This window comes from Diadema antillarum, unplaced genomic scaffold, assembly GCF_040938485.1.
Source record: "Diadema antillarum isolate AM-2024a unplaced genomic scaffold, OU_Dant_1.0 seq00000822_RagTag, whole genome shotgun sequence".
Lineage (NCBI taxonomy): Eukaryota > Metazoa > Echinodermata > Echinoidea > Diadematoida > Diadematidae > Diadema > Diadema antillarum.
The window spans coordinates 600,207-612,481 of record NW_027271699.1 but is presented as its reverse complement, the minus strand read 5'-3'; the positions used below and the strand labels follow the sequence as shown (position 1 = coordinate 612,481).

Below are 12,275 nucleotides of genomic sequence, written 5' to 3'. Positions count from 1 at the left end.
ACAATTCACAATTTATACACTGGTGTAGTTTGGCCAGTTTCTCTTGGGATGGATCTTGACAAGAAAGTTACTGGGGCTTCAAACATCCAGTTTCAGGTGCACTTTCCAAGAATAATGGTATGATTCTCTGGTTCACTGTTCTCTGATCACAGACAGTGCTACAAAATTTTCATAACAAGCTAACCATACAATGTACAACGCTGTAGGCACGTAAAGGCAGCAGTAATGCTTAGTAGTAAGCACTTGTGTCAGTCTGCTGGTAAGAAAAAATGTTCAGACACAGTATCCTATTCCATATTAAAGTCATAACTCCATACCACTTTTTATCACCTTGGCTTTACAGTACTTCTACACTTCACACAGTAGTGGTTTATCACTTTTCAAATGTACTTGTCATGGGGACAAAACTATTCAAGCAGTGTTGTGACTCTTTATTTCTTCTTGAATGACAAGCGGATGGCAGATTTTAAGCATATCATAGCAATTATTGATTCACACAAATGCCAGAATGTAAGTCCTTATTCAGCCTTCATGTATTACTAAACAATGAACATCTCCTTTTATCACATCACGGCATTCTAATTGTAATGTCTGCACTTATTCAAAAGCACTTAATCAGCTTATGTTGACGCCTTCCCTACTGATGATGGAAATAAAAGGTAGGAGACACTTAATATTCTCAAATCTCAAAATCTGATTGGTTGACTAGTCATCACATAAATGTAATATTTGATGACATGCACTGATACACCCTACTGCACACAGATGCGAAGAAATGTAAAAGAATTAATAACGGGACTTAATGCAGAAAACTATATCAATTTGGATGTGAGAATGTAGGGGTGGGTATCACAAATATAGTTTGGGTGTATAAAATTCTTGCTGTTAATTTGTTTGTCAAAACTTTGGGAACTGACCATTATTGGAGAAACTGCATTTCCATAGCAATCATGACAACAATAAACTAAAGAGAATATCAAAATGTCCACATGAAATTATTAACTATAATACATTATAGGAGAGATCAATATGACCAAATCCTATTAATCAAATTTTTGACATATTCGTACATTAAATTTTGTATTACATTAGCCCACCATACTATACAGTTTGAATCCTTGTTGGTACATGTACATCACATCAACATGAAATGTATAGGCCCGAATTCATGAAGGTGGTTTAAACTTAGACCATGGTCTAATATAAGCGTGAAAGAGGCATACCTTTGACATGCGCGTATCAATGCGCGTTTGCTACAGGACGTCTGTTGGCGCACACAATCTGTCAATCGTATTTACACAGAAGAAATTTGCCTAAACCATGGTTTCAATTGTACCACCTTCATGAATTCGGGCCATAAAAACCAAGTGAGGTGAACCTTGTAATTTGATTGCAGTAAGTAGAGACTTTTGAACCACTGTTGTGCTGGGCCAATTTCAGTTAACTTTGCTTGTTTATTTTGATTTTACACATCTTGTGAAACCTTTTTCTTTTTTTAAATTCAGATCTTATCAAAGAAAACAACACATAATCTTGTCAAGAATCCTACCACTGAATAGATAAAAATCGCCATCCTGCGAGATTTAAGCGAAAATGTACTGATCTGGCAGGTTTCTAAATTTCAAATTTTATAAATTGATTCGTACCCATTCATTATTTTTTTTATCAAGTCAATAATTCAAATTTTACTGACAATCTTGATTGCACTTAGGAGAAAGGTCTGAAAACTGAAATGCCAAAATAATGGTCAGCAGTACATGACCTCAAATCATGTGGTGTTTGCAAAAGCAGATTCCACCAAATAGTGGTGTCAATACTGTACATTCAAATCAATATGCTACATATTTGTAGGTAATGTTTGCTTCAAACCTACAATATCTCATTACCAGTAATATTTCACAATGCACAGACTACACTATCGTGTAGTCTTTCTCCTTCCACTATTTTCAAGGGCAACAGTTGTTCATATTTTCAAGTTTTAAAAGAAGGAAGTTAATGTATTACATACTTGTAACACACTCACTTGATAATAATTCTAATGGCTTTCCCTTAGGAGATGTGAGACAAGCATCATTCTTTAATATCACTTTAATAGGATGTACAGTTGGGGTGTTCAGTTCAGACATGAGATGCAAAATGAAGCTCTGCATACAGTAACATGCTATACAGCAAGACCACACGCTGAGGGGTTATTGATGACAGAGCAGTGAACAACCCACACATGAAATTCACTATAAAGTCCAAGGTAGAGTGTATGCACAATTTTCTAAAGTTACTTTCACTCAGCCATATAATATGAAAGATGATGACTTTTGTTATCATACAGTAGGAATACACAGACTATTTTAGCTTCAGGATTTAAAATAATATATCAGGAGCTGAGAAATCCATCAATGGCACACTGTATACAATGTATTCCCATAATTTGTACAAATGCCAGTTAATTCATCAAGCCAGGTTAAATAATCCTAGTCCAGCCATTATTTCAGTATGTGTTTGTACCAAATGACCAAATAATCATTAGCATGGCAAGTGATCCACTATATTCATTACACATGGACATACCGTATTATCAATCATATGCAAAAAAACAAACAAACAAACATACAAGCAAACAAACAAACAAACAAACTTATATAATGTAAGATATACGTACTATGAGCTCAGTCAACTGTCTAGAGTTACTTGTAGAAGTAAATCTACACATTTATGTGACTACTATACTAGAATCTCAACATTAATGCAAGACATTACAATCTTATGCTCTACAGGGCATAATATATCAAGTATAAATCCTCCTCACTTATCAAATGCTTCTCATTTTCTCATCTCACGCTATATCAGTTTTATTTGCCATTAGTGTCAACTGGCCTCTTCCGCGAGTATATCAACAGAACTCAGAAAATATTCTTCAATCACCCCACTGGCCATGCCTCAATAGCTCATGGAGTCAAAATAGATTTGTCTATATTTGTAACATAATGCATGATCTACAAAAACAGTCTTTATGACTGTTGTTTCCTATGTCACAAAACTACTTATTCTCTGGGAAATTCTTTGATGGTGGACGACAATTCTAGATCTACATCAGGTAAATTCATATCAGAGCATAGTATCAGTAAATTCATATCAGAGCATCAGAATCAGACGTTCATCATTTTCATATGTTACAGTAGAACAACTTTGGTATGACCTCTTTTCTACTGAAACCAGTGGGTACTATACAGCACTTCTACATGTATGTAAATGTACTTTTGCATCCATGTTAGATATCTTAAATTCCGGCAACCTAAACTGCACCAAAATCACATATGATACTAAATAGCAAATTTCCAATCACTCACATAAAGTTGAACCAAATCAGTCAAGTGGAAGCATCAATATCGATGTCAACTTTCATGTCATCGCTCAAAACAACTCACTCTTTGTAATTGCATGTAGGACCTAATGTGAGTTAAATGTGAGTACGCTGCCTGCACAATCTAAAACTGGAGATAGCCATCTACAAATCTTTAACCGGGAGCAAAAAAATCAAAAAAAAATCAACACAAATGATTCATGTTGGATGAAGATATGCAGTTCCTAGACTGCACAAGACCAAACACAGACAGACGTAAAAAGACAGACAGGCACACAAACACACACATTAGTATAGGCCTACACACATGCATTTCTCAATAACCAGCTTCTTTCAACTTGCTGCAATTTTTTCAGCTCTTGCTGCACTGAGTTTTGTTTGCATTAACATTAGGCAGCTACACACTGTACTTCAGTTCTACTCTAGAATGTGCAGGCAGCATCACAAGAGCTTAAATTGTTCCAGGTGATGATTTGAAAGTTGATGTTGATATTGACCCTTTCTCACATGACAACTGGTTTGGTTCAAATTTACATTACGCAATTGGAAATATGCTAAAACAGATCTATATCCAATGATTTTGGTGCAATTTGGTTCAGTGACTGGAATTTTTTAGATAGTAGGTCCTCTGGATTCTATTTCATGAAAATACATTAGTGTCTTACACACAATGTACAAATCTACAATAATGACTTAACGACATAATGTTAGATACCATCACTACACCTACTCTCTACTGTCCTGAGTCATGAACACAATCTCCTTCCCTCCATCATTCCCTCACAACATCTCCGACCAGCAATACCAGTCAAAGCCCAACTGCTCAGCGGGGTATACCCAACCAACTCTCGCCTTCACACCATAAGGAGCAAAACAAGCCCAGGATGCCTCTGTGGCTACACTGATGAAACAGTGACCCACCTGGTGGGCAAATGCTCACTGTACCAAACCCTTAGAGACAGCTTCCTCACCAAGTGGCCAAAGCAATGGAAAACACACCTCACCAAAACTGCAACACCACCCGAATGCTTCACCAGACTCACTCTTCTTGGATCCTGCTGCAACTCCACTATCTCCCTCTCTGACTGGAAAAACCCCTCTCTGTTTCATAATGCATCTCTGAGCTTTCTTTTCGACATACATAACAAACGCACAGCTATGTAGTTCTATTAACTGTTATCCCGTTGTTAGCCTGTTGTTATCCTATGACCTTGTGACTATTCATTCTCGACCTCACTCTGCAACTTTAGCAGTTCTCCTGACTGGAGGAATTCAAACAAAGAAGAAGAAGAAGAAGAAGTTAAACCTTTTTGAAAAGGCACTCTTTTTGGTAAAGCACGCCGCCCTTTAAAATTCGCCCATAACGCTGTCCAGAATTCGACTATCGGTTACATGTGAAACCCGAGGTCTAACAATGTTAGAAGATGCTTTTGCGCAACATCGAATTTGGCATGGGAGGTAGAACCTTGGTGCGCGATTTTTAATTTTTAAGGTTAATTGCTTGACAACTGTGTTGCTATTAAATAGTCTCTCATTGGACAAATAACTATAAAATATTAATTTAATACTTTCTAACATGTCGACAAAACACGACTGCTCTTATTGACCTTGAAAAATTCTACTCCTTTCGTCAACGTTACGTGAGGCTATGTCCGAACAATTCAAATATTGCGCTTCACTGGGAAACGTGAATTGCGTCTCCGATCCAGTCAGGATCTAATCTAATCACGATCGCATGTATGTTTACGATCCTCACACAGTGCCGTTCACAGTCCACTGCACGACGTACGTTCTCTCCTACTGCGATTTATGCTGTACAAGACACAGTGAACAGAGCACTTGTATTAGCCATTGCATTGGTGTTACATCTACGTAAAATGGACCCGTGGAACTGTAACATAAACGAAACAAGCACGATAGACACTGTGACGGGAAAGCACAGCATGAAGTTGATAGCTTCTGTTGAGGCCATGAGAGCCAACATATCCTTCTCTAATAATCAACCATACCGCTAGACAGCAGTCAACGGCACATATCTATTTTTACTCACCGACCAATTTCAGAAGCACGGCTTTGGCGAGATGTTTTCCCCGAGTGGTCGAGCTATTTTTAGGAGGAACCGAGCTTTCCTCTGGTATGCCCAGCCAGCGACCGACTAACACTTACATTACGTCATGATATCCCTACGCACGTCGCACGAGTTCCCCTAAAATACACAAAAAAGCTCACTTTCTCGTCTGTGCTTAGAGTGAATTATTAAAAATCATCAATTTGGAATGTATAACAAACTATTTCGATTTCACTATGGTTTTATAATGATATACTAATTCGAACTACATACCTTATACCACCACTTGCGTCAGAATATGGCTGCTATCAGTCACACACAAACTAGTGCTATTTTGAGGAGGTGGTTTCCCCGTCGGTTCGTTGCGTACATACAAAATGTGTACGCAGTGTCACACGTGTATTTGTTTATGATCCAAAAGGCTGTTATAGAATCGAATGCGCTCATACGTTTATAACACAGGTTTTAATATCCAGATATGGTGGTAAACTGCTTTTCCGTACGTTCAGGCCAGGCCATGTGGATCCTCAGCTCCAAAGATTGGCAAAACGAGGCTTCACGGGGTTCCCGAGGAAAATCTGCCAGGCTAGCAACCGATTGACGTCATTAGTTACGGCGGTGACGTCGGATGACCCATATTTGGAAAGCGCCATTAGAACAGTCAAGTGAAACTTCGAAGGCGGAACTCAAGACTGTGAAGAGTACTATCGTTTGGCCATTTTCCATTATAATAAGCTGTGTCCTGAAGTATTGATGCGCACAAGTAAAAAAAAAGGAAGGAGTCGGCCTTAAAGTTGTGTATGTGTGTTATTCTTTTGAGCTCATCGTGTTTGGGTATCGCCTGAAGGTGTTGTCTTTTCAAAAGGGGGACGGACAGGATAAAACGGGGAAATCGCCTCTCGCGGTCCAGTCCTTTCTAGTTTGCTATTAATTCATTTGTCGTAATATCAAGATGATATCGTTTTTATTTCTCAGATATCAGCTAATCACCGAGAATAATGTATACAAGCATGGCTTAGAGTTCCATCCGCTTTGAAAAAAAAAGAAGACATTTTATACAGGTATCGAATGGAAAATGCATGACCTTCAGAATTAACCGTAGAGAGACTGTTCAAGTGATAATAGAATGCTCGCCTGTAGCTATCTGAATCCCACCTAAATGATGATTAATTTCACTCTTTAACTCGTGAATTTCTATATTCAGACAGTTTGGATATGAAAAGACAGACATTTGTCAAAAATGAAAAAAAAAATGTAACTGCAGTGGGTGTTTTTTTTTTCTTTAAAAAAAAGAAAAGAAATGCACCTCTTATATCCTGTAGTACCAGTATTCTATCGAAAAAAGGTTGGATGAAACTACTCCATAATTTGAGAGGAACGCGTCAGCAGGAGGTCGACACCGAACTGTAGATATACCATGGAAGTCGATTGACTCCTCTTGGCGAACTCATTTGGCGTATAATGACATCCAGGGACCGGCATAACATCGGCTCAAGTTGACGGCGAGGGTCAGGGGGTCACCGAATTTTATGCCCCATAGGCTCTGCGCTTCGCCGATTGACACACGCACCTGATATAGGCGCAGACATGCACGCCTTCCTGGATGTTTTGATCTTCCAAGACGTTCTTCTGCGATGAAGACCTATGTCATTACTAAACACTTACAACTTGTGCACTCCCCCCCCCCCCCCCCCCTCACTCACTCACTAACTTCTACCCTCTTTTTATATCTCCTTTCACTGTCCTCTGCAATATGCGTGTTAAACAACAACGGCAAAACTCATCACTGGAAGACTGTCATATTATCATATAGGGATTTCATAGCAAAATTACTGATATGACTACTGATATGATTCTAATTCGACGAAAACTTTTTTTTTTTTTAAGGAAAGAGAGGGAGAGGGAGAGAGGTGTCAAACTTTGGATAGATGATCGTTCGCTTTTCGTAATGACACAATTTTTTGTTATTCTTTCACTTATACTTTTCCGGTATTTTTGTAAATCTTTTGTATACCCCTAAATCGGTCGATATCGTTGGTATATATATATATTGCAATTATCCCCATATTGTTTTTATTGTGAATATGATTGTTATATACGATAGCTAATACGAAGGAAGTTATTCCCATTAGCAACAGTTATTGTATACAACAGCACAAATCGATACATTGCACATCGAGCACAGGGTATATAAATTAGTTTACCACCCCGGGATAGTTCCAAGGGGCTGCTGAAAGGGATAATCACTTCATGAGTTAATGTTCAAGTCTACTCTCTAAAAAAAAAATCGAGTGAAAATATTCACTCTTAAAGGAGTGAATACAAAAGAGAGTGAATTCAGAGTGAAATTGGAATGAATTTTGAGTGAAAATGTTCATTTTCACTCGTTATGGAGTGACCTCAGGGATCACTCGAAGATTTAGGAGTGATCCCTGACGTCACTCCAAAACGAGTGAAATTCACTCTTTTTTTGTATTCACTCCTTTAAGAGTGAATATTTTCACTCGATTTTTTTTTTTAGAGAGTACTGTATATTAGAAAGGGGTAAATGAAGTCTGAAGTTGAAAAATGCAAGAGGCCATCTCAAAGTTGTAAAATGAGTCTCAGAATGTTTGTAATATCAGTGATTGCTTTTTATGTAAGAGTTGTGTTGCTATAATGCAGGTTACCGCATTTGTATGTGACTATTTTCCATTGTGCGCCAGGTACTGGCGATCACAATCCATGATCGCCGGTTTAGATGGCGGTTCATGGCGGTTCGGCAATTCGCCGTGCTCCGCCAAAGACCGTGTTCACACCGTACACAAACCCTGGTCATCCGTCACTCATCCGCTATAAACCCCAAGAACCGCGGGGAACCGCCAGAAAAATCAAACATGTTCAATTTTTCGTGGCGGTCTTGGCGGTTTGAAATGGACCGTGTTCAAAACCAAGTTCACCATGTGAAGAACGGCAACGGTGTTTGCACCGCAAGATCCGTGATAATACCGTGTTGACACCGCCATAAGTTTTCTTGCAAAAACGACTAATGTTGAACTTAAAAGAGAATAATGCCTCCGGCGCGGACACATCGTGGCGGAGCAATAAAAAAATGGGGGGAAAAAAGCAAAGATGAACCCACAGTATAAGATCGGGTAAATAATCCACATTGAAGGCTAAAGTTTCACTATTTTTTTTTTTAACTTTAACACATAGAGTAACAAAGAAAGTTTAATGTTCAAAAAGTTGGTATGTATGTTGAATAGTAGGCCTACATCAGTTATATCAAAATGTGCGTTCGTAATTTTGCAATGGACAGCTACGTGAACCTGTAAGTTATACACAGAAGACTTATGTAAATATATAGGTTCTGCTTTCGTGATTATGTATGCCTTTTTGTAAGACTGCATATTGATACAGATAAGTTGAAACTTAAGAGAGTAGAGGGAAAAGCGATGTTGAAACTTAAAAAAAAATTACTCCATTATTATGTTACGTGAACCCGTAAATAAACCGGAAACTATGTAGATATATTGTATTCTTCTTTGACATGTATGTCTTTTTATTGACTGTTGTTAGAGATATGTAAAAACTTCATTATAAGAAAGAGAAAAAAGGGATGTTGAAACATGCAAGTATACTTGTACACCACTTGATATATAAACCTGCAAATGAACAGGAAACTTCGTAAACTATGTTGGATTCTGCTTTGACATGTATGTCTTTTTAATGACAGTTAAAGATATCTTAAAAGTTAAGAGAGAGAGAGAGAGAGAGAGAGAGAAGCATGTTGAAATTTGAAGACTTATCATACTTATGATAATATCATTATATTGCTTATTACATCACTTATGTCAATCTGTGAATACACAGGGCACCGGGGTTACAACGTTTCGCATTTTTTTTTTAATTGTGTTTACCTAACAAAGCAATACCCTCGTTGTTGTAACCCAGTGCAGACAAGTTGGCCAAACTCTGATTACATCGAACTATCACAGGGGCTTGGTATGGACTCCTCCACCTTTCGGGGATATCCGTGTTACTAGACCGCGCCAATCGCGTTGGCGACGCGTTCAAAACGTGTTGAGAACGTAGTCACATCGCGTTTTAGTGCTTTCCGCCATTGTTGGGACACGGTTCACAGCGGTTTGAGAACCGCCATGAACCGCCATCTAAACCGGCGATGTGTGATCGCCCCTATACGATCCGCCCGTAATCGGGCATGCGTTGGTGGATATCTTCTCCGGTAGTAGATTTCTGCACTGAAATGGATGACTCAATGTTAGCGGACAAGCTCTGACGAGAAAATATCTGTATAATTTCGCCATTTCTGTTGTTTTTATGCGCCAATCTTATCAGAATAAAACATAACGCGTTCTACAGAATTATTTCGTCAATCGGTTAAATTAGACGTATGTGTACACTGATTAGGCCTAAATGTTTTTTGTTTATTTGTTTTGTTAAACTTCCCTAAAACCATCCACTCGGATGTGCATGCAGCCCACCTGCTGTTTGTTAATTCTGGCCTCTGGAAAAAGATTAGTATGAGCCATTACTATAAGGCCCCCTATATAACTTAGCAAAAAGTTAAAACAAACAAGACTTGGGGGACTGATCCATAATGACAACAACAGGGATCGGTTGACTTTTACTTGTTCAAGCTTGACACATCTCCGCAAAATTGGAGATTGCCATGCACAATAGATATGTGACGACTGTCTATTACCTGTAACAATTCAATATAAAGGAGTTACAGTAAAAGTGCCCCGTATCTATTTAATATGAACCTTGCCTAAAACTTAATGGAAACCACATTTTGTATTATTTTTATTTCAAAAAGACACATGCCTAGAATACCTGCCCAAGAATAAGTGTAATAAGCACTTTTGAGAGTTCATCATACACAAAACTATAGGGTTTTTTTTTATTATTATTATTTAATGTCAAGGAGAGCAAAAGACGACTGTGGTGACCATACTATCACAAACTTTGTTTACTTGGAACTGATATACGACTGAATTAGGTATCATGTTACGTTAGAAATAATGGTGGGTGAATCTAATTTAACGACTTGGATCTATTGTTTTCTTCTTCCTCTCTATGTACTGAGACGCCGACGAAGTATTATGATAAAACGACGACCAGTTTCTTGGCATGGAGAACGTAAAACCGGGAATAAAAGGGGAAAATGTGCTGGGAGAATCGCTTTAAGAGATCTATCCACAATAATGTGCAGAACTGTTTTCTTTAGCATGATAATCGCACACCTGTTTTCGATTTATTTCTGTTTCCCCACAAGTAATAATTAAAGGAATGTGTACAGATGCATCGACGCAATGGTATCTTTTTGACTGTATAGGATTTCTGTAGAGCAGAATTTTTTTAAATGCGTGTTGATGTTAAACACTGTCAGGTGTTTTATGAAATGGGGAAAAGGTATAATTCTGCACTCTTCAATTTCAGGACATGCTCTATTCAAATGAAAGATATTCATCAAACGGTCATCCGAACTGCGAACTATCTTTCCCTCTCTCTCTCTCTCTCTCTCTCTCTCTCTCTCTCTCCATCTCTCTGTGTCTCACGCACACACGCACAGACAGACACACAGACAGACAAACATGAACACACGCGCGCACGTGTACACACACAAACGTTGTAAGAAAGGGAGTGAGAAACTTCATCACCTCAACATTGACGTCAGAGGGGACCCCCATCCCTTCGCTACTTTCTTTGTGTTCTTGCATCTCGCATTATTGGGCTATTTTTAATCTAATTTGATAACCACGTTATGTTTGCCATGCACAGGTAATCCAAACAATATCGCAGAATTATGATTACTCCAACACGTGTCATTGGCACGTAAGGCATGGGGTAGTATTTATATATACATGCAGGGTATAGGTTCCGTGGTAGTCAAGGCATGTTGTCGTTGATGTTTATTGTAATATTCGGATGTTGTTGTTGTTGTTGTGGTTATCAGCTGTGTCATGACTTTAGCATGCAGTACTGTGCTATGTCTTCATGAGATGTTTAATATAGATGATGAGGAGGGGTTATTGGCAGACACGGCTCCCGTCCCCTTGTCCAGCCATCTGCGAGCCTCCCTGATAGTATTTACATTATGATTGATCACGGTGACGTGTCTTGCAGCCCGAGAACAAGTGCGAAATATGCGGGGAGCAATTAGACTTCGATGAGTGTTGATAGCCCGGGTTCGTTGCAATCAAACTCCGTATTAATCCCAATCGATAGTGGAACGTGGACAATTCTAACTAGGGTCATTCGATGTGGAATCGCAACAAGACAATCTTTCTATTTTGAGTGTGTTTTCCCTCCTATAATGCCATAAATAGAAAGTATAATGTACCAAGGAGGACTGTTTCCACATACTGGTATACTCACTTCTTCAAATTTGAATGAAAAATAATGTATAACTTGACCCACAAAAGAAGAAACAGTTACTGATGATAAGACACCCTGCGTCCTAAAACTTTAGATGGAGTTCACAATTAGCAGCTCGAGGTGCCGAGGAACGTTTTTCAGAGTGAGGGGCTGCGGGACGGGGAAGGGGGAGTCAAGGTCAATGGTTACGCCCCCTCCCCTCCGCTTATGGGGAGAATTTAAACTAGAGATTGTAATTTGTCATTACTGACAAATTAAGGTGATCCGATTTTTTTTTTTAATCAATGATTCGAATCATGATCGCAATAGGCATGACCATACAAGTTTCATCTGTGTTTAGAGACATTGGCCGTGTCATGTTTGGATTCTCATTTAGAAAAGGGAGTCATGTCTGCCGTCTTTGGTACTAATTCTGTATACACTAGATAACGAAGATACAGCAACAAATACATATGACCTTTGACCCAC

The 12,275-nt window shown here is 38.7% G+C and overlaps 1 protein-coding gene across 1 annotated transcript in view; it reads right to left on the bottom strand.

Moving 5' to 3' along the window:
* Positions 1–5,484, bottom strand: part of LOC139739974 (myocyte-specific enhancer factor 2C-like) — a 92,459-nt gene extending 86,975 nt beyond the window's left edge. The window contains 1 exon segment of the mRNA XM_071650572.1: positions 5,409–5,484. The gene's annotated coding sequence lies outside the window, so the exon portion shown is untranslated.
* Between the last annotated feature and the right edge of the window lie 6,791 nt (positions 5,485–12,275).